This window comes from Hypanus sabinus, chromosome 2 (assembly GCF_030144855.1).
Source record: "Hypanus sabinus isolate sHypSab1 chromosome 2, sHypSab1.hap1, whole genome shotgun sequence".
NCBI classification, from domain to species: domain Eukaryota; kingdom Metazoa; phylum Chordata; class Chondrichthyes; order Myliobatiformes; family Dasyatidae; genus Hypanus; species Hypanus sabinus.
In genome coordinates this window covers 15,643,837-15,666,540 of record NC_082707.1, presented here as the reverse complement: position 1 = coordinate 15,666,540, position 22,704 = coordinate 15,643,837, and the positions used below count along the sequence as shown (strand labels likewise).

The 22,704-nt window shown below is 41.9% G+C and overlaps 1 pseudogene; it reads right to left on the bottom strand.

Annotated features, from left to right (window-relative positions):
* Positions 1-1,005: 1,005 nt before the first annotated feature.
* On the bottom strand, positions 1,006-16,782 carry LOC132403275 (extracellular calcium-sensing receptor-like; annotated as a pseudogene).
* Positions 16,783-22,704: the final 5,922 nt, after the last annotated feature.

Sequence of the window (22,704 nt, the reverse complement as noted above, 5' to 3'; positions counted from 1 at the left end):
AATTGCGCACCTAATTGGAAAACAGTCGCTTTTTTAACACACTACCCCTCGGTTGATTGGTTGCCAAACTTGCAGACAGTTTAGAACTCTGTTAATAATATTGTTCGTCAAGTGTGGGTGGTAGCATGCTGCAGTTGTTGTCCTTGACCAAGTATTTGCTTAGAGTTGAGGTGAGCATGACACGATGCCAGTCGTTCGGACATGTTCCCTTGGTTTCTTCAGGCGTAGGGACAATGCTGGCTGTTTTGAAGCAGGAGGGCACTCACTGGTGGGAGAGGGAGTGCTTAAAATATCTGTAAACACATCTGCACGTTGTGCTGCGCACATGCTATGTACCCTCCCAGGGTCACGCAGCCTTGTGACTGTCCACTCCTCGGTAACACTTGCGTACTTCAGTCACAGAAGTGAGGAATACACAGGTGAGATGAATCAGTTGCTTGTTTTAAGAAGGCGATTTGTGTCACTGTCTCGCGAGCACTTGCTTGCACTGAATTTGTTCAGTGAAGTCAGTATTGAAAATTAACAAGAGTTTGAAGTAATTTTGCGTTGATATTGACAATCACGGTAAAGCAGGATCTTTTCTTACTGTGCGAACCACGGATTAGATGTAATAGCACAGGTATCTCATCCATGTTCATTAGAACTGTGACTCATTATGACTTAAATTAGACCGACTATTTCTGGTAAAATGGATTGTTTTCTATAAAGCGTCAAGCGTTGAGTGGAGACCACATGAAATTGTTAGATTATTACCTACAAAGGAGATGGATTCTAGATTCTAATTTTAGAAAGGCACATGTATGCGAGGAAATTGAAGGATATGTACCATGTGTAGGCAGAAGAGATTTGTGTAGTCATTTGATAATGAATTTAATTGGTGCGGGTATTGTTCTACGTTCAATATGGTTAACTCAAAGAAACTTACAAAATTGTAGCAAAGAATGCACACTGAACATTTAAACTTAATAACTCAATCACATAGCATAGTTACTTCCTTGTTCGTTCTTAAGAATTTCCGGATGTGATTTTTCCCATAGCATGTCTCTTTGTGTTTTGTTCCTGCTTAAAGATGATAATGTAACATTTGGGAGCAAAAATACAGAACAGCAGCGTGTAGCTGGACGCTAAAATAGCAAACACTTCCACCGCCACCGTATACTTCCCAGGAGAACTCACGTAGGCTGGGATGAAGATAATCCAAACTGCGCAAAAGATCAGCATACTAAATGTGATGTGTTTAGCTTCGTTGAAGTTGTCAGGAAGTTGTCGAGCTAGAAAGGCGACCAAAAACACACACACAGGACAGAAATCCAATGTAACCCAGCACGCAATAAAAGGCAAGTTCAGACCCAAGGTTACATTCAAAAACTATTATCTCGGTAAAATGTTCAGTACTCTTCCGAGGGTATGGCGGCGATGTTGCGAGCCAGACGGTACTTGTTAAGCACTGTAGCGAAGTAAGGCTCAAGACAGTCAGTCGCTGCTGGGTTGGGCCAAACCACTTCATTATGCTACTGTTGGGTAGAGTAGCTTTGAATGCCAAGACAACAACTATCGTTTTACCCAAAAGGCAGGACACGCAGAGAACAAATATAATACCAAATAATGTGTGGCGAAGTGTGCAAGACCATGTTGACGGTTCTCCGATGAACGTAACTGAACAGAGAAAGCAAAACATTAAAGCAACGAGAAGAAGGAAATTTAGTTCTGAGTTATTAGCTTTAACAATCGGCGTCTCTCTATGAGTGTAGAAAGTTGCAAATACCAGCATTGTAATACAGAATCCAACCAATGCCACCGTCACCAGAATAATACCCATGACTTCATTAAATGACAGAAACTCGATCTCTTTTGGTATGCATTCTACCCGTTTCTCATTCGACTTATACTCGGCTGGACACTTAAAGCAACCGGTTGAATCTAAAATGTAACAATTGAATATTAGGGAGGGAGTGGGATAAGTTTATATTTAAAAGGTAATTCTGTATTTAATTAATTGGCATCTAGTTAATGGATTGTCACAGAGATATCTCACCGGTGTTGTTGCTAATTTCTCCATTGGGACATTGCACGCAACCGTAACAACACTTTGGTTGTCCTTTTATGGGAGCTTTCCGTGTGCCGGGATCACAGCTTTCGGAACAAACGGCCTTTGGAACCTATGGAGAGATTAAACACAAGATATGCCCAATATATATAGAAATGTAAGAAAATGTCTCAATCAGCACTAATGTGAATTATTTCCACAACCCATAGAGTCGCTTTCAAGGAATCAAGGCCTGTCATGTTCTCAGCAGCATAAGGCTGAATGCTGGAGGGACTCAACACGTTAATGTCGGAGGAAAGGAAGCTCCGCTCTTTGAAGGACAGTGCTCATATACCTGGAAGAGAAAGCTCATCCTGTGCACAGATGCGGCGGAGACGACGGAACTGAGCAAATGCAATAGCATTTTTACAGTAGACAGACTGCAAAGTATTGTAAAGTTAACTGTGGGAATCGATACGTTTATAAAAGCTGTCGGTCGGAAGTTTGTCTCCAAAAATGGAGGCAAAGAGCTTGAGAAGGCCGTGGGAGTCGTTTGAAGAGGATCAAGTGAATTAAAAGACAAGGTGGCATTGATTACCTCAGTTTTGTCGCATGGAGCATCAATAATGTACACTGTAATATTTATTTACTTATTTATTATTAGCATCTTCATTTCTTTTTGTATTTGCTCACGTGTGCAAGACCATGCGTTTTTTGGAGCAGGTTGTCTGTTTTGTGTGTAATTCTTGCAAGGAACTAAATTCCAATGTAGGATTTGGCCACACGTACACACTTTGATGATAAATTTACTTTGAACTTTAAAAGGTTGAGCAATTCAAGGTCAAACGTTTGTGCAAAACAGAATTGCAAAGGCGAAACGGCCGAGTCCCATATTTTAGAGATTTAAGGGATTAGGAGCATGACTGTTCAGGGAAAGAAGCTTCAAAGTCAAATTTGAGTTGAAAGTCATATACACCAGTGTATGTACTCACAGGTGGAATATATAAAAAAAAACTTGCAGCAACATCAGACGCACATCGCATCAGATATACAACATTTACTGAAAGACAAAAACGAAATTAGGCTAAAATTTAATAAGAAAAAAATAAAAGTTAATACCGAAAATAAACTGTAGTCCATTTTAGTGCAAAGTGGTTTACTTGGTCATAGTGATTGCAACTGACAAAACATTGAGTCTTATAACGGATAGCAGAAAGGGGTTACATATGCCCCCTGTAATAACGGAAGTCAGTGGAATTGGCAGGGTTTATCAGCGAGTTTATAAAACGGTAGAAAAGGGCGTGGCTTAATTTGGAACAAATAATCGTTATTTTGTTTGTCATTGTCTCGGAGACAAAACGATAGATCAGAAAGAGTTCAGCGGCTTGAGATATACCAGGGAATATTGGCGGAATCGCAGGACCTCACACGAAGTTCAGCCAGGCGACCCATGTTGATAAACGCCGGCTGAGTATATCGCTGGTCCTGGCTCAATAGGTGGCTGAATATCGATCCTTTCCGGTTGCACCCGGAAAGACTGGCTGCAACCGGGAAACATCATGATGTTTCTTAAGACTCCAGTCCTAGTCATACAACATAGCAATAGGCCCTTAGGCCTAACTCGTCCGTGCGGCTATGTTTTACCGACGTGCTGGTCCCATCTGCCCACCTGTGGCCCACAGCCGTCTCACCCTTTCTTATCCATGTACTTATCGAATTGTCGTTTTTTTTATTATTTTTAAATGTGTCCGCCTGAACTAATATTTCTGGCAGCTGATACCAAATTCCCGCCTGCCTTTGTGCGCAGACGACATCCCTGTACGCAGAAAATGTTGTACCTTGAACTGGATGGGCTACAGCAGCAAAGTGCTACGAACGTACTCTCAGTGCCCGCATTATTAGGTACACGAGGTACCTAATGAAGTAGGCACCGGGTAGGTTCCAAAGATCTTTCAAAGATCTTTGCTATCCACTAACCTGATGCATAGTTGGTTTCATCTGCAGCACATAAAGCGCAATCAAAACAACAAACAGGTTCTCCATTTTGTACAGAATTCTTCGTCTCAGCTCTCACTGCAGACGGATGCTATCAAACACAGGAAATAACCGAATAAATTGGTTCCAGAGTGTAAATCTGCCACCAGTAGAATTATCTCAGTGCTGTAATAGCCAACTAGTATCTTATATCTTTTAATAAGATCCGCCCTCACTATTTTCAGATATTCAGCAATTAAACTAATAACCGTCGCAACACACACAAAATGCTGATGGAACACAGCAGGTCAGGCAACATCTACAAGATGTTGTCGAAGTTTCGGGTAGAGACCCTTCGTCAGGACTAACGTTAGTCCTACAGCTTCTTCCTATAGATGCTGCCTGGCCTGCTGTGTTCCACCAGCGTTTTGTGTGTTGCTTGAATTTCCGACATCTGCAGATTTTCTCGTGGAACCCAACAACCGTTACGTCTTTAGACTGTGCGGGAGACTGGAGCAGCGGAGGAAACCCAAGTTATTTTCGAGGAGAACGTGCAAATAGACGGCGCCATAATATCAATTTGATCTCCATAGTACCTCGAGGAGTAATAGCGTCGTGCTGACTGCTCCGCTACCGTGGCGCCCACTGATATATGTGTTTTTTTTTTCTCAACTTGGAACAAAGTACTGATCTGCCTTTAGACCGTTTAATATCCTCAGGTGTTAGACAGGTGTTAGACTGGTGGAGGGGAAGAAAAGCTGCTGCCACCGCACATGTAGCTCTAACGTGACCCTTATTATTGCCTGAAGAAAGAAATGTGATTAGTTTTATCATTTTGGATCTGGTACACACTTTATTGCACACTGCTTTAAATCTAAGCTCGCGCCTGGGTGATCAACACAACCGAATAATCTTCTGTAACATCCAAGGGCTTTTCACATACCCCTTACCGTGGGTTGTCCACCCGTCCATACGATAGACTCTTCGGCTAATATAAATTGCTGTCCTTCGGGTGCCATTTCATCATACTGTCCCACAGTTGCAGCAACAGCGCCGGTGTCCGTCTGCTGCCAGTTTACAATGTCATATATTGGCACTGGATCATCATTGCTATCGAAGTAGATACTTTCTCCAATCTTTGCCTTGAAGTTTACTTTTTTCATGTAATGTAGAAGCTAAATCAAAAATGCATAGTGCAGTGAGAAGTAATGCCTGTTCTCCGGGCTCAAGATGAACAATAAATCTCTCAAAAATGTTCACTGTATGTTAAAAAAAAAAGAAAGATAGGAAGACAGAAAGAACATACTGCTGGAGGAACTCGACAGGAAATGGACAGTAGAAGTTTCTGGTCGAGATTTATTACATGGACTGAAAGATAGAGGAGCGACAGGCAGTATAAGGAAATGAATAGAACAGAAGCCAGCTGTGGATAATTGGAGACAAGTAAGGGTGATAGAAAATTGATGAGCAAAGACAGGAAATGTCCTAATTTTACAAAGGCGCTTTATAAATGCAGGATACGATTCACAAACATGTTCAGAGATCAATTAAATGCTTACTATTGAACGTGCCATTTATATTATTTAATAATCTTTCACGCTAGGGTATGTGGTAAATTGGTAAATTGGTTCATTGCTGTACACATACCGAGGTACAGTGAAAACTTTATTTTGCATGCTATTCAAAGAGATTATTATACTACAATAGTACATTGAAAACAGTAACACAATTCAGAATAAAAAGTTACGGTTGCAGAGCATCTGCAGTGGGGTCTGTTTTTTTTATTCAGAGATACGGCTCTGAACTGGCTGTTCCGGCCAAACGAGTCGCTCCGCTAGCCTATTAACACTAGCATTAACAGAGGACAATTCATATTGATCGATTAGCTTCCTAGGCGGGAAGTCTTTGGACTGTGAAAGGGAACCGTAAAATCGGGGGAAACCCTGCGTAGTCATAGGAGAACGGAAAAATTCCTTGTAGACGGCACCGGCATTGAACTCTGAACTCCGAGTCTGCAGCTGCAGTTGCGCTGAGCGTTGTGCTGCCGTGACGCCACGAAACAAGGTGCAAGGCCCTGTAAGGTCAAAAGCATATCTTATCACACGAGAGGACCATTCAATACTCTTACAAGTGCTTACCTGCTACGGTTGAAAATTTGTTGTATTAGCACAACTCTGATTGGGAAATGGTCCATCCCCATCTTGACAACTATTCATATCATGAAGAGCGTGGGCGATAGCGTAGATCGATTTATAAACGTTGTACGTCATTCTGTATTCAGACACATCACTGAACTCGTTGTGAGCTGCAAGTAGAGTTTCATTCCCTGTGCATTCTCGAAGACTCGAATAGAGTTTGGAGTCGGCTGTGTTGCCTTCTGTATTCCTTACCTTGCAGCTGAAAACTTTTTCCCAAAACTCTTGCAGCAGAGGGTTTCCGGGATAAATAGACGGGTGAGTGTTCATGAGAAATTCTTTCAACCCTGGTATTCGCACTTTTCGGATCGCAATTCCAAGTGCACCGACAACAAACAGTTTACTCTCCTGCGGGGGTAGAACCGGCGTGGTGATCCAAGCCTCGCTTCCTAGCCATTGTATACCGGTGACATTCTGTCGTACAACTTCTTGTAGTAAAATGCTCATGTCCACTTGCGCAAGGAAAGCTACTACTACCTTTGTAGAAGATTTCTTTAAGATGTCTATAGTTTGACGCAATTTCTCCCTCGGGTACGTTGTGTGAAAACCCTCAGAGAAAGCAATGCAAATTCCCATCTCTTCCATCACTTCATTGAACGCCTGCATCGCAAAATTACCATAGTCGTCGTCGCTCCTAACTGTTCCGATCCAGGTGCATCCGAAATGCTTGATGAGTTGAGCCAACGCCCTCACCTGAAAGTAATCGCTCGGGATCGTTCTAAAGAACGAGGGATATTCACGTCTGTTGCTCAGACAGGCACATGTGGCGAGATAACTTACCTAGAGGGAGATAAGTATATAGCTGACATATCACAATTGTTTAATCTCCACATTGTAACTGTATTGTCTAACGAGCTATACATCTGGCCGCACACGATTAATATGACTTAGGTAAGTTATGTAAGAGATGTGAATGGGGCTCGATAAGTGGAAAGAGGAAGGGACAATGTTCTAGGTCTGTTACTCTTCGTCAACAATGTATAAAAAAAGAGGGGGCTGACACGCTGTTGAGGGGGACAAAACGACAAGAACATATGGAAGTCCCTCTGGAGGGAACCGAGTGGGGGGCAGGCATTAAGTGGTGTTCTCTCCGGACTGATGCAGCCTGACTTCCTGAGACTATTGGATGTTTTGATCTCTTATTTTCCAGAATCTAGGGTTTTGCATTTGGTTTCAATATTAATGTAAGTTGTTGTTGGTCTGCTATCTCGCTGTGGTAACACCTCTCTGTCCCTTGTCAGCAAGAGAGAGGGACTGTATAACGCCCAGTAGTTGAGTGGTCAATTACATTTTACCTTGGTCTGCAAAACATGATATCTCTGTAGGTTTTTCTTTTGCTTGCTCGGTGAGTGTCCAGTGCTGATGCTTCCTGCTGAAATGCTTGGGGTAGTGAAGGGGACGGGGACGGGGGGGGGGGGGGGTGGTGGGGCTTGATATTTTGCTGCTGTTTGTGCGTGGAAGCCGAAGAAGGTACTTTGGGATTCTAACGCTTAAATGAAATTCATTCGTTGGGGATTTTTTTTCCTGTTTTCTTGGATGTCTGCGAAAAGCAAGATTTTTAGGTTGTATACTGTATACATTCTCTGATAATAAATTGAACGTTTGAAATGCTTGAAACTATTAAACAGATACACACTTTTGAACAGCAGTACAAGAATCAGGCTTGGCATCATGGGTGATCTGGAACGACAGACATCAGAGGCCGATTGTTCAGTTTCGCATTCTAACAGAAAGGGGGTCACAAGATCATGAAAGGCGCAGACAGGTTGGCAAACACACTGTCCTTTATCCCAGAGAAGGACTGGTAAAACGGTTGTGCGTGTTTGGAATGAGCCGCCAGAAGCAGTGGTCTTATCTGGTTAAGTACATAGATAGAAAAGGCGTAGAGGGACTAGGTTAAAAGCCGGTTAATAGGACTAGGCTGTTGAGGAAGGCACCGGGCATAGACGAGTTCAGCCGAAGTGTCGTTTTCTATGGGTACGATCGTCCTTGTAAGTAGCGAGATCTTCACCGTAATACTCTTTGCAAGCTTGCAGTAGTTATATCAGGCACAGATATAACTGCTCATTGTTATGATGGTCGGTCGACTTGTCGAAATAAATGTTCAAACTAGGCATAGCTAAAACGACATGTATCAATTTGCCGATGACAAAACGCTTGTTGGCAATACCTCTGATGGTGATAAAGAGGTGTAAATGAGTGACACGACTTGGTTGGTTGAGTGGTGTCGCAACAAGAACATTACACTTATCATCAATAAGACCAAGGGATTGTGTGTAGTCTTGAGCAAAGGGTAGTCCAGGGAACACAAACCAGTCCTCATGGAAGGATCGTCAGTGGAACGTTCTGTTCCAAACACATTTATGACCGAAGCAATCAGGTGTCATGACCAGCACAACGATCCACGCTATGGATATATGTTGCATACATGAACAGTTTAAGAAGACTTAGTAAATCACAAAAAAAAAAGCTCAACCTCAAGCACATTTCTACAAATTTGCCGTAGAGAGTATTGTATCACCGTCTGGTATGGAAGAGTTACAGTAGTTGATTGGAAAAGGCTGAAGAATGTTTGAAACAGCCAATCCTATCGTGGACGTTAGCCTCCTCAGCATCGAGGAGATGCTCAAATGTCGAATACACAGAAAAGCAGTGTTCATCATTAAGGGCCCCAATCACCCAGGACATGCCCTTGTTTATTTGCTAGCATCAGGGAGGAGGAACAGGAGCCGGAAGACACACATTTGATGTTTTACGAACAGTTGCTTGACCGATTATTGAACGGAAAATTAACCAGGCCATGAACAATATCCAATGTTTCTGCTACAATTTGAATTATATATTATCGTAATACATTGTTTGTTTTATGTGTTGCAATGTACTGCTCCCACAAAACAGCACAGTTGTCAGCGATGTTAACACTGATTCTGATTCTAATTCTCATTCTGACCAAATATCATGAGCAGGCAGCCGACCTAAATAAAAATAACGATGTAATTTATATTTCCTGCCGGTCCTGCGCAAATGCACCAACATAGTATTTGCTTAAGTGAGTACTTCTGAAAATCTGATCATGTTTACGAAACAGGTTGACAACGTAACACATCAGCTAATAGAAGTTCAGCAACTGGCTTACCACAGGGATCCGAAAGGGACCCATTAATGAGGCTATCGCTAAAGTCTTTGATGATCCAGAATCCCCGATGATAGCGGGAACCACGGGAGCTCTCCTACAGGTGGAATTTGTTGCGTCCAGACTGTTTAAAAACTCAAAGGCTGCTTTTAAGGATACATTAGGCGTGCCACAAGAATCGTTAATCCAGTAACCCAGCGTAACGTTTGGAAGCAATTCCGGTTTCTTGTTAATCTCCTCTATTGCAAAGATCATCGTTATTGCGAAAAGGACAAGCCTGAACCGGAAGCTGCAAAAAATAAAATTGTGTATTCCTGAAGAGGGTCTCAATATTGCTCGTTACAGGAAATATGACAACTGCAAAATTCCACACATTCAGTCCCTTGAAAGAGTATTAAGCCCCCACAACTATGTTCACTGGTTGCTGTCCCAGTTACTAAATTTGATATATATTAATTTAGAATTTCTGCGCTAATCCACAAATCATTGAGCGTCATGTAAAATCAAAAGAAAATTTCCAAAACCCGTCAACATTATACCAAAAAGGAAAAACTAAAATTAGGAGGCAGGCAAAATATTCATCCCCTTTGTAATTATTTTGTAACATTCCTCCGGTACGTATTCCCATACTATCTTATCCTATTCATTGATCAGGGAAATATGAGGATCACATGACTAAGTACATTCTCTCTCTCTCTCTCTCTCTCTCTCTCTCTCTCTCTCTTCCCCCCCCCCCCCCCGCCTCTTAGTTCCAGCAGTATGGTACATTTTCAACTGAACAAACGGAAATTAAGGCAAAGGTCATTCAAGTCAAATCAGGTAATTATAATGGAGAGCATCAATCTCAGAATGGGTACAGGATCATATCAAAGGCACGAAAAAATATCCTAGAGATCAGTGCCTTGCATTGTAAGAAAGTGGAGCAATTATGAACCCACATGTATTCTTTATAGGTCATGGCGCCCACCTATCCGGTGTCGCAAGAGACGAATGGTCCTTGCAGGAGAGGCTACTGTGACGTTAATAATCTGTCTGAGGGAGCTGCGGCAGTCAAAGGCTGCAACTGAAGGTGAGGTTCATGGCTCCACAATCTCAGAAGACTTTCACAAAATAATATTAATGGATCAGTGGCAAGGACGAAGCCCTAACTGAAAAAAAAAATATCCTTACCTATAAAGATTTTGCAAAGTGTCACTTTCAAGCCATGGTAAGAATATGGAAGGTCTTTTGTTCGGAATGCGAAAGTTCAAAATGAAAGTATGTTGGCCTCAACATTAATCGGTACATGCGGCATAAAACAAATGCTACATAGCAGTAAAAAATACACCATTCCTACTGTAAATCATGGTTCGGGTAGCATCAACCTTTCAGTAGCAGGCACTGGACATCTGCTCAGTTTTATGGGAAGGCGAATGCTGCTAAATGCATAGCGATCCAGGATAACACCAGCTAGCCTCTGCCTGAAAGCTTACACTGGACAGAACTTCGTCTTTCAACAAGACAACGACACAAAGCCAAGTGTAAAGCAACCACGAAGTTACATAAAATGAAGAAAATTGATGTTTTTCAGTGTCTAAGTCAGAATTCTGCCTTAAACTGTCCAATCAGCGGGGCAGCGGCGCTCAGCCAGCAGGTTTCTCGCAGATCGGAGCCGACCGATTAACTAAGAAGTTTGCGGGTATTCGGTGTCATTCCGGCAGCCGAATAGCCAAGATGGGGGCAGCGTACAGTGAGGAGATTTCTTATAGTCGACGGCGCTCGTTTAAAAATAGAGATTCACGGGCGTTCGGCTTAATTCTGGTGGCCTACTCAGCAGCAGGAGCAAAACAGAGAGGAGGAAATACAAATACAGAAGGGACAGGCGGAGCAGCCATTGTTGGGCGTAGGTAAGTGATAAGCGTGGGATTGTCAGGCTTTTTTATCAAAGGAAGCTTCGGCTCAGGTGCTGTTGGCTCTGAATAGGTTGGCCAGGTAAGCTTCTATTAAGTTTTCCTTTATTCCTACTGTGTTTTGGGTACTTAGTGTTGTTGAAATGACCGATATGTGTTCTTCGTGCGGATTTTGGAACCCTGGGATGTCCAGAGTCTCCCAGGGAGCAGCATTTGCGTGAGGTGCAGCCAGAGGCAGTTTCCTAAAGACCGTGTTATGGATGGTGACCAGTAGCAGGATGACATTGGGCTTCCTTGAAAGGATGATCATCGACCATAGATATAGGGATGTAGTCTCTCCAAGCTGCGCTGGTGGGTAGACGGGTGACTCTCAGAAGAACAAATGTGAAGGTGAAGAGGTAGTTAGCGCAGAGTACGCCTGTGGCTATTTCCCCCATTAATCAATATACTGGTTTGGATATTGTTTTGGGAGATGACCTCCCAGGGGAATGCAATGGAGACCAGGTTACTGGCACTGAGCGTCGGTCTGTGTTGCAGAAGGGAAAGACGGAGAAAAGGGAATCGGTTCTGGAAGGGGACTAAGTAGTCAGAGGAACAGACTGGAGATTCTCTGGACCTGAGCAGGACACCCGAATGATATACGCATTGCCATTCAGGTTCCAAGCTCAGAAATGTCTCTGATCGCGTTCACAGATTTTTGTGGGCAAGGAAGAGCAACCAGAATATCTTGGTACCTATTCGTTAGAATGACATAGGAAGGAAAAGCAATGAGGTCCTCAAGACAGAATTTAGAGAGTCAGGCAGAAAGTTGAGATGTATGACTATCCTGACAATAATTTCTTGATTGCTATCTGCGCCACTGAGGACTGAAGCAGGATGATTTAGCAGATAAATGCGAGGCTGAGAACTTAGTGCATGGGGTAGATCTTCAGGATCTTGGATCTGTGGGATCATTTCTGGGGAAGGTATGACCTATACAAACGGGACTGGTTGCACTTAAGCCGAGTACAGCAGGGACACCTCAATATTCTTGCGGGCAAAGTTGTTAGAGGTGTTGGGGCGGGTTAAAACTAATTAACAGATGGGAACCGGAGGCGGGGTGTAAGTCAGGATAGGGCCAATGGTTAAAAAAAAGCATGCAGTCAGACTGTTAGGAAGGGCAGACAAGTTATAGACCAATATCGAATCCTGCAGGATGTGTATCAGTGCACTTGGGATGTAGAATCATAAATGGTAGCAAATCAGGTACACAAATATTATACATTAAAGCAGGAAGTATAAGAAATGAGGTGGATAATCTTGTTGGACTTTACAGATTATTAGCTATGATGTTCTGGCCATCACTGTACCGTGCCTGAAGTACAATTATAGTTTGGAGATGAATGTCGAAAGTTACACACTGTATCGGAGTGATAGGTACGTAAGCAGAGTGGTGTGGCGTGTCTCTATTGGTAAAGAACGGCGATAAATAATTAGAAAGATGAAACACAGGATCGGAAGACGTTACATTCTTGTGGGTTATGTTAAGAAGTTGCAAAGGTAAAAGGACCTTAATGGCAGTTATATTCAGGCCTCCAAACTGCAGACCTGCAATATGGGCTATAGAATACAACGGGACAAAAGGACCGAGGTCCTTTTCAGAGCTGTCAAAAGGACAATATTATCATGCAGGTGTATTGGGAAAATCAGGCTGAGTAATTCATATCAAGAGAGTGAAGACCTTTTAGAGTAATGTGTCGTTGAGACTACTAAGGGATCCAGTATGTTGACTGGGTATTATGTAAAGCACCCGAGGCGATTAGGGAACAAAAAGTAAAAGAACCCTTTGGAAACAGTGATCACAATATGTTTTGCGTTCAACTTGAAACTTGGCAGCGAGAAAGATAAGTTTGACCTAGAAGTATTGCAGTGGCGTGATGTAAATTAGTGTTGTCAGAGAGGAGGTGGTCAAAGTTAATTGGAAAGAGATCCTAGCAGCAATGTCATCAGATCAGCAATGGCTTGAGCTTCTAGGAAAAAATGAGCAATGTGCAGGATAGATGTACTATAAAAGCAAATAAATCCCCACACAGAAAAAAAGTAGTATAACCGTGGTTAACATGGAAAGGCGGATGGCGTCATCCAGGAAATTATAGACCAGTGGGCCTGACTTTAGTGCTTGGGAAATTTTTGGAGGCAATTGTTAAACATGAGGATATGGAGTACTTCGTGACATCGGACAAGGCAGGCCAAAGTGAGCATGGCTTCATTAAGTAAAAGTTTTACCTGACGATCGTGTTGGAATTCTTTGAGGAGATTCAAGTAGGGCAGATAAAGGGGATGTAACAAAAATTGTATATTTGGATTCTCACAAGTCTCCTTATAAGGCGCCACACATAAGGCTGCTTACCAAGGTAGGAGCTTATGGCATTAGGAATGTTAATAGCATGGTTAGAATATTGGCTGATTGGTTGAGGCAGTGAGTGCAATAAAATAATACTTTCCAATCAGGCTGACAGTGATTAGTGGTGTTCTGCGCAGGTCGGTATCGGGTCAGCTTTTTTAATGCTGCATATTAAAGATTTATGATGATAGTTGCCATGTTTACAGATGATTCGAAAACTGGTGGAGGAGCCGGTAGTGTTAAGGAATCAGGAATTCTGCAGAAGGTGTTAGAGAGAGTAAGAGAAAGCGCAAGAAATTGGCAAATGAAATACAATTTTGGCAAACGCTGTTCATGCACTTTAGTAGAAGAAATACGTGTGCAGTCTATTTGCTAAATAGGGATAAAATCCAAAATTCAGAGAAGCAAAATAATTTGCGTGACTTTGTGCAGAAACCCCAAAAGATTAATTGTCTATTGCGTCTGTGGTGAGGTAGGGAAATGCAACGTTAGCATTCGGTTCAAGGGATCGAGAAGACAAGAGCAGTAATGTCATGCCGAGTCTTTATAACACTTTGGGAAGGTCTCAGCTTGAGTATTGTGAACACTCTTGGGGTTCTCATGCAACAAAGGAAGTATTTACTTTGAACAGGGTTCAGAGAATGTCCCTAAGGATGGTTCCTCTGATGAAACAGTTATACGAGCAAACTTTGATCGCTCTGAGTCCGTACTCGATTGAAATTATAAAGCTGAAAGGGGACCTGAGAATCTTATTTAACTGGAGGGTGGAGAACTTGTGGAATTTCTTTCCACAGGCAGCTGTGGTGTCCAGGTTGTTTTGTGCATTTAAGGCAGATATTTATAAATTCTTGATTGGCTATAACATCAAAGCTTATGGGGAGAAAGGCACCTATAGGTACGACACAGGAGGGGAAGAAAAGGAAGAATGAATGGTGGAATTGACTCGATTGGCTAAATGGCCTAATACTGCTACGTTGACTAATAGACATGGTCTTATAGTGTAGGCGTGTGGCCAAGTGGTTAAGGCTTTCGTCTAATTATCTAAAGGTCTAGTGATCGAACTGCGTGTGTGTCCTTGAGCAAGACACTTAACTACACATTGCTCCACAATATCACCGGTTCCAAGCTCCATGGGTCCTAATGCCCTCCTCTTCGACAACATCGCTGTCGTGGAGAGGGGAGACTCCCAGCTTGGGCAACTGTCGGGCTTCCATAAAAAAAACCTTGCCCAGGTTTACGCCCTGGAAACCCAAGGCACAAATCTACGGTCTGTCGAGACTAATGGAGGCCTACCTACCTACCTATGGTGTTACATCTCTGGCAAGACTTCAAGTTTGCTGTCCACCATCTTTCCTCAATATTGGCAAAAAGGAATAGGAAAATCTTGCTCCATCACCTTGTGCAAAGGATAAACAGACTTTTTGAAAAATAATTCTGCCTGTATTATCTGCGAGAGGTGGTTCGGCTATGTACTGATCAGAAGGGGATGGATACCATTGAAGTGTGGAAATTACATTTGAATTTTTTCGTTTTTTATGCTTTGCTATGTCTTTTTTTGTGGGGGTGATCTACGGGGAAAACATAGTAAGTTGTTAGCAAATAACATTTCTCTGTTAATTTGTTGAAAATTCCTGCATGATATACACATTTATGTGAACAAACGGTTGGGGCTGAATACTATTCCAAGCTACGGCATGAAGCAAAACCAGTCAGCCTTATTTATCAAGATATACATACGAGAAACGGCAGATACTGGAATACGGGCTAACAAAAAATCTGCTGGAGGAGCACAACATCTGTGAGAGAAAAAAGGAATTATGCACGTGTCGTGTAGAGACCCAATGTTAGGGCTGGTGTAGGATTTGGTCTCAATAATCCCCTTCCTCACACGGATCCAGAAATCCTCCAGCCTGTTGTATGTTTCTTAAAATTAAGTTACCTCGATGTTGAGGAAGAATAGTATTTTATTCATGTACTGACGGAGACAAATCGAATCTCCCCGCCCTTATCCTGAATGAAGAAATTATTACGTACAATATGTTTTAACCAGATTAAGCTACTCTTAAATGAATACGGTTTTCAAATTTTGAAATAGGCAAGAATTGTAACATACGTGTTCTTCTGCACTTTGGTTGTTTGATAGCCCTTGTCTGGAATTTTTCATTGATTCTATTGCACTTAGTTGTTCTACTCTGAATGCCCGCAAAATGAATCTCAGAGTATCATTTGGTGACATGCACGGACTTGGATAATAAATTTACTTTGAACGCTGAGCTCTTTCCTCTCGCTGACTGAATAACGGACGTAAAAATTGCAGGGTACGAATAGGCCCTGCCAACCATGATGTATTACCCATCTAATTACACAATTTATTCTCTTCTGCTCGTAAGATATCATCTCCTCCTCACCCTCATCATCAATTATCTGCACGATTCATGTGCCTTTATTAGAGCTTTATAAACACGCGTCCATATTACTACCCCTGTAGCACACTCAGTTACTCTCCGCGACATAAGAAACGTATCAGGCTTGAAACGCAAAAAAATATCCATTCCCATCGCGGCTGCCTGATCGGTTGAGTGTTTCCTGAAATTTCTGTTTTTAAGACGTAACACCATACGAGCATAATTAAGCCATTCTGCCCATCGAGTCTGCTCCGTCATTCCATCATGACTGATAAAGTATACCTCACAATCCCATTCTCTTGCCTTCTCCTTATGGCCTTTCATGCCCTCAGCATTCAAGAACCGATCAATCTCCGCCTTATATAAAATCAATGGCCTGTTCTGCATAGCTGCAATGGCAAAGATTTGCATTTATCCACCACCCGCCCGCAACTCCCGCTGAAGAAATTGCTCCTCCTCTCCATTTTAAATGGTTGTCAGTCTATTCTAAGGATGTGCCATCAAGCCTTATACTTCCCCACTGTTACAAACATCGTCTCCACTTCCCCGCTATATATTCCCTTCAACACTCTCTATCATTTCAATTAAATATTTCCTCATTCTTCTAAATTCCAGTGAATATAGCCGCGGAACCATTAAAGCTCCGCAAACAAACCTTTCATTCTCCGAATTATTGACGTAAACCTCCACTGATCCTTCTCCAATGTCAGGACGTTCTTTATTAGAAAAGGGCTCAAAACCGCTGACGATATTCCAACTGAGATTCACCAGTGCCATATAAACCTCAAAATTCTATCGTTGTTTTAATATTCTACTCCTCTCGAATTCGACGCTAACATCAGAATTCCTCACGAAGCGTTCGATCAGCAAAATGGCCGAAAGCACTCACGAGTACCTTTGCAGCACGGAAATTTGAGTTTTCTCCCATTATCGAATATAGAGCATGTTTTTTTCCTCTTCTACCAAAGGGCATGACCATACACTTCTGGGCATTGTATTCTCTCTGCCACTTCTTTACCCTTTTTCCTAATTTCTATAATCCCTTCTGCATCTTCCCTGCTTCCACAACACTACAAGCCCTTGCACCGATCTTCGTATTGTCTGTAAACTTGGCCAAAAAGGCATCTATTCTGTCATGCCATTTATTGATCCCGAAGGTTAAAAAGAAGCAATGAAAAAATTGACACCTGTGGAACACATCTGGTCATCCGCAGCCAATCAGAAAAGAGTTAATACATTCCCAAAAATTAACTCCTGCCATCGGCCAGTGTGCTATCCATGCTGGTATCTTTCTTGCAATATCATGGGCCTTAATGTTGCTCACTTGCTTCGTGTGTGACACCGTGCCAAAAGTCTTCTGGAATCCAAGTATACCATATTCCCTGAATCAGGGTGGTCCATTCAGCTTGCTATTTCGTCAAATAAGTCATCAGATTAGTCAGGTAAGAATTCGCTTGAAAAACCCTGCTGACTTTACCTTATTTTATAATGTATCGCCATTACCCCAAAAGCTCATACTAAACAATCCACTCCATCGTCCTTCAAGCCACTGCAGTCAGGTAACTGGCATACAACTTCTTTATTTCTGCTCCCTCCCTTATCAGAATGACAAATGCGATATTTCAGTCTTCCGGAATCATGACATATTCTTGAAAAATCATTATTAATTCCTCCGCAACTTCTTTAGCTAGCTCTTTCAGAACCTTGAGCTGTGGGGGATCTGATCCAAGTGACTTATCGACGTCCAGACCTTTCAGTTTCTTATGCACCTTCGCCCTGTTAATAACAAGTACACTCACATCAGCACACTGACACTCTCGAAATTTCACACAGTGCCGGTGCCTTCCATCGTGAAGACTGGTGCAATATTCTTGTCAATTTACTCTGCTCTTTTTGTACCCCATTTCCCTCTCTCCAACGTGATTTTCCAGCGTCCTAATATCTATCCTTGCTTCTCTTTTACCCCTTATATCTCTGGAAAAAATAGGTATTGTCATATGATATTACTGGCTAGATTATCATATTTCATCTTAAGCGATCTTATCGCATTACAGGTGCCGTCCTTTGATTTTGGAAAACTGCCCAATCTTTTAACTTCCCAGGATTCATTTGCTCTATGAAATGCCTTCTCTTTTGCTTTTACGTTAGCTCTGGCTTCCCTTGTCAGCTACGGTTATATCATTCTGCCCTCAAAATACCTATTGTCATGAGGATATTTCTATCCTGGGCCTTCTGATCTACTCCCAGAAACTCCAGTCATTACTCTTCTGCCGTCAATCCTGCTGCTATATCCTTCCAACCAGCACTGGCCAGCTCCTCTTTCAGGACTGTGATGATACCCTTTACTCGAATGTAATATTGATACTTTTGACTTTAGCTTCTCCGTTTGAAGTTGATGTTTGAATTCTATCACATTATGATCACTGCCTCCGAAGGCTGCCATTGCTTTAAACTTTAATCAAATGCAATTCATTACACGATACCCAATCCAGAATAGCTGACCCCCTGTTGGGCTGAATTATAAGCCTCTCTAAAGAGCCACCCCGTATGCATGCTATAACCTGTCTATCCTGGAATCCAAAGTCACCACAAATCTGATTTTAGCAATCAACCTGCATGAGACCATAAGGTCATGAGATATAAGAGCGGAACCAGGCGATTGGCCACACCGCGTCTCCACCATTTCATCATGGCTGATCCAATTTTCCTCTCAGCTTCAGTCTCCCACGTTCTCTCCGTATTCCTTCATGACCTGACCAATCTATCAAACTCCGTCTTAAATGTACATAAAAGACCTGGCCTCCACGGCTGATTGTGGCAAAAAAAATCCAAAGATTCACCACCCTATGGCCTCTCAATGCCGTAAATTTCGTCCTCTGGTCTCACATTCTTCCAAAATCGGAGCATCGTCTCGTCAATGCCCTTCATCATTCAGTACTTTTCTATTTGGTCATCTATCGCTGTTCTGAGTTCTATTGACTAAAAGTTTAGAATCACGAAACGTTCTTCATATGACCAACCATTAAATTCCGAAATCATTTTACTGAGCCTCCTTTGAAACCTCTCCAGCGTCAGCACATCCTTCCCAAAATAAGGGCAAAAAGTTGTTCCCAATACTCCGTGAGGCTCACAAATGCTGTATAAAATCTCAACATTATATCCTTTTTTTAATATGCTAGTCCTCTCGAAATGAATGCTAACATCGTATTAGCTTCCTTACAGACTCAAACTGTAAGTTGCTTTTAGGGAATCCTGCATAATGAACCGCAAATGCCTTTGCGCATTAGTTCCTTTCCATTTAGAAAATATCATATGTTTTCATTTCTTCCAGGAAACTGCATGACCATACACTTCTTATCATCGTATTCCATCTGCTATTTTTCCTCATTCTGCTAATCTGTCTTCTTTTCTGTCGCTGCTCTACTTCCTCAAGACTGCCTCTTCAAGTATCTTTATATCGTCTGAAAACATTGCAAGAAAGCCGTCATTTCCATCGTCCAATGAACAGATAATTAACATAAAAAGAAATGGTCCTAATGCAGACCAATACAAATGGATAATGTTCCTTTATTCCCATCCTTTGCCTCGTGTCATATAAGCACTGCTTTATCCATGCTAGATTTATTCCTGTAATACTATGAGTTCGTAGTATGTTAAGCAGCCTCCTGTTCACCTCGTCAAAGGCCTTCTGAAAATCTAAGTACACAACACCTACTGACTGGCGTTTGTCTACTCTCTTCGTTGCTGCTTCCAACAATTCCTTCAGATTTGCCAGGCAAACATCATCACAAACACTGAGATTAGATTAACTGTCCTACCGTTTCCTTTCTTCACCTTTCTCAAATTTAGGCGGGCTTTCAGCTAGCTTTTACACAACCTAGTGGTGTAAACCCTCTCGTCCAGTTCAGTTATCTCCCTTCAGAACTTTCAGTTTCCCAAAATCCTTCTCCCTTGTTATGTTAACTTGACAAACTTAATTTTCACACTAATTTAAATTACATTTTCGCTTTTATCTAGTGGGCGTGCTTTCCCACATGAGCACAAGATCCCCCTGAGCCTTTCTCTTTGACTGAAAATAGATCCAGGTAAGACTACTGTAACTGTGCATACTGGTACTTTCTAAATGCAACCATGCCTATTTATTCTTCTGCATTTTTTTCATTGCACCCATGCACAACTTTACGTTTTCATTGCACCAGACAATACATGTACTTTTGCATGTGACAATAAACTCGTCTTTGACTTTGATCCTGAAGCTTTGCATGTTCCAAGGAGTATCAATCAAACTTTGTTGACGCGTTTGCTTATGGTACATTGACAGCAGAAGTATGATTTAAGATTCAAGATCCAAACCAAAGCGTAGATGCATTGTATACGATACATTTTGTTAATTAGTAGTATGTAACTTTCATAATCTCAAAATGAAAAAAAGAGCCTCGTCCAAATCCAACAATACATTACATCAACACAAAATTAGAAAACCTTCACAAGATAATTACAGACTGTTACTTACAAAGTGCATTTTACCACTTTAGGCTGTTTTCTAAAAGATATGTCTTGATTTTCCACGTCAGCGTGGATACTGAAAACTCCGCCGAGGACAATATCAGCTTCCTTGGAAAACCCGAGCAAACCGAAATCACCACTGCGCTTGCAATTTGATTCCTCTGTCAATGGCGCGGATACAAGGCTAGGCAGTAACAACAGGCAGCAATATAGACAACGCATCGTCACCGAGAGGATCTGTTCTCAATCTAACGCCCTGCTCATTTCCTTATGTTTATATTCTGATAGTTCTTGACAAGGTAAACATCTAACGGTGCAGTTGGCTCTTTCTCGCGGGGTTAAAGCGTAATTTCCACACTAGAAACTAAAGGCACACTCACGACTGAAAAATAATCCCCAGTACTCTTTGAACCACAGGGCTTCGTAACACCCTAGATCTAATCAAGCTGTATTCCCCAGCGTAATCTGAAGTAGCTCACGGTGTACATACTCTTTGTTGAGTCTAAACGAACTAATTCATCCCATCAGCAAAACAATAACTTACATTAATCCGGAACGGAGAGTAGAATTAGCTTTTTTGCTTTGTAAATCCCGAATGAAACGATATCTGTTCGGAAGGGTGTAAAACATCATATGGTCTAAACAGCCCTAGTTAGTGCAGGGTTGGGTGAGAGAAGAAGGGAAACGTAAACGTTTGCCCAAAGGGCAAGTTTTTGTCCAGTTTCACTCTAGTTCGTTGATATTGATCACAGTCTTTCTCGTATAAATCTTGAGTAATGGTAAAATGTGATATTTAAAGAGACTTGACGTGCAATCTTTTCACACACAGGGTTCTGGGTATATGAACGTGCACCCGGGGGGTACATTTACAAGATTTAATACAGTTTCGGGCAGGTCCTTGATAGGAAGGTTTAAAGGGTCATGGACCAGACACAGGCTAACGGGACACGCGCAGGTATGTAATTTGGCCGGCATTCTGAGATGCGTTGAAGAGGCCTCTTTTCCTGCTGTAAACTGCGTGGTTCTATTGAAAAAAAAATGAAATCACCATTAAGTTTGCTGGAAACTTGGTTATGCTACACTTAGAATAGTGCATGCATTTCTCATAGCTATATTATTGAAAGTATCTGGAGACTGGGCAAAGTCTCATTAGGGTGTGCCTGGATGATTTCAGGCATACAAGCTAGGCAAATAAGACCTGTTACAAATCAGATATTGGACAGGTATATGATTAGAAGATTGATGATGAATGGTTATGGTTCACGGGCAGCTCGATAGTATTAGGAGCATAAAAGCTTCTGTACAGACTAGATAGGTCGAATGGCTTGTTTCTGTACTTTCGTGTTTTACAACTTTTCCATAACTCTCTTCCACTTTCCGAGAGATAGGGGGCTTTGTTGGCAAATATCAAGGGAAGCGAGCAGATTCTCTTTTGAAAGAGTTTGCCTGTGGCTTTTTATGTTCCACAGATGTTTGTGCTTTTTATCAACCTAATTCTGAACATTGTTCATTTTTTTGTGATGGATAGTTTCTTATTCAGCGGAACTTCATCTGAATCTGAACACAGTGCTCCTATTAATGAACATTCCTACCTCTGATCATACGGTGATTGCGAAAACTGCTGAAAATCATTTACCCGAAATTGTTTATAACAAAGAACAGTGGAAGGCAATACAGACCCTTTGGCCCACAATGGCTCATTGCTGCAAGGAATGCTCAGCGGTGCTCTGAGCTGACTGATCTCCAATAAACACCTTTTCTTGTTTTACATTTTATATATTTTTCTCTATTTTTAATTGTTGACTTTTTATTATATATTTAGATGCACAGTGTAGTAATAAGCCGTTGCGATTCAACAATCACACGCCGCTCAATTCACCCATTTAACCACTAATCCTACTTACGAAGATAGCGCTATCGATATACGGGGTCATCGACGCGGGAAGCTCACACAACTATTAGATATGCTACTATACATACTACTTCTCTGCTACGGTTAATGTTAACCGCAGCCTGCAATTTCACCTGAAGTATCGCAAATTTGAATCGTCTAGATAGCAGACTGGTTCTTATGTTTTCCTGAAGGATTCCACGCACTTGACTCGCAGGAATGCAGACATTGCACACGGACAACGATCGGCTACGAACGAAAAAGAGAGCGTCTGGGCTGACTTCAAGACAGATGAAAGGGTT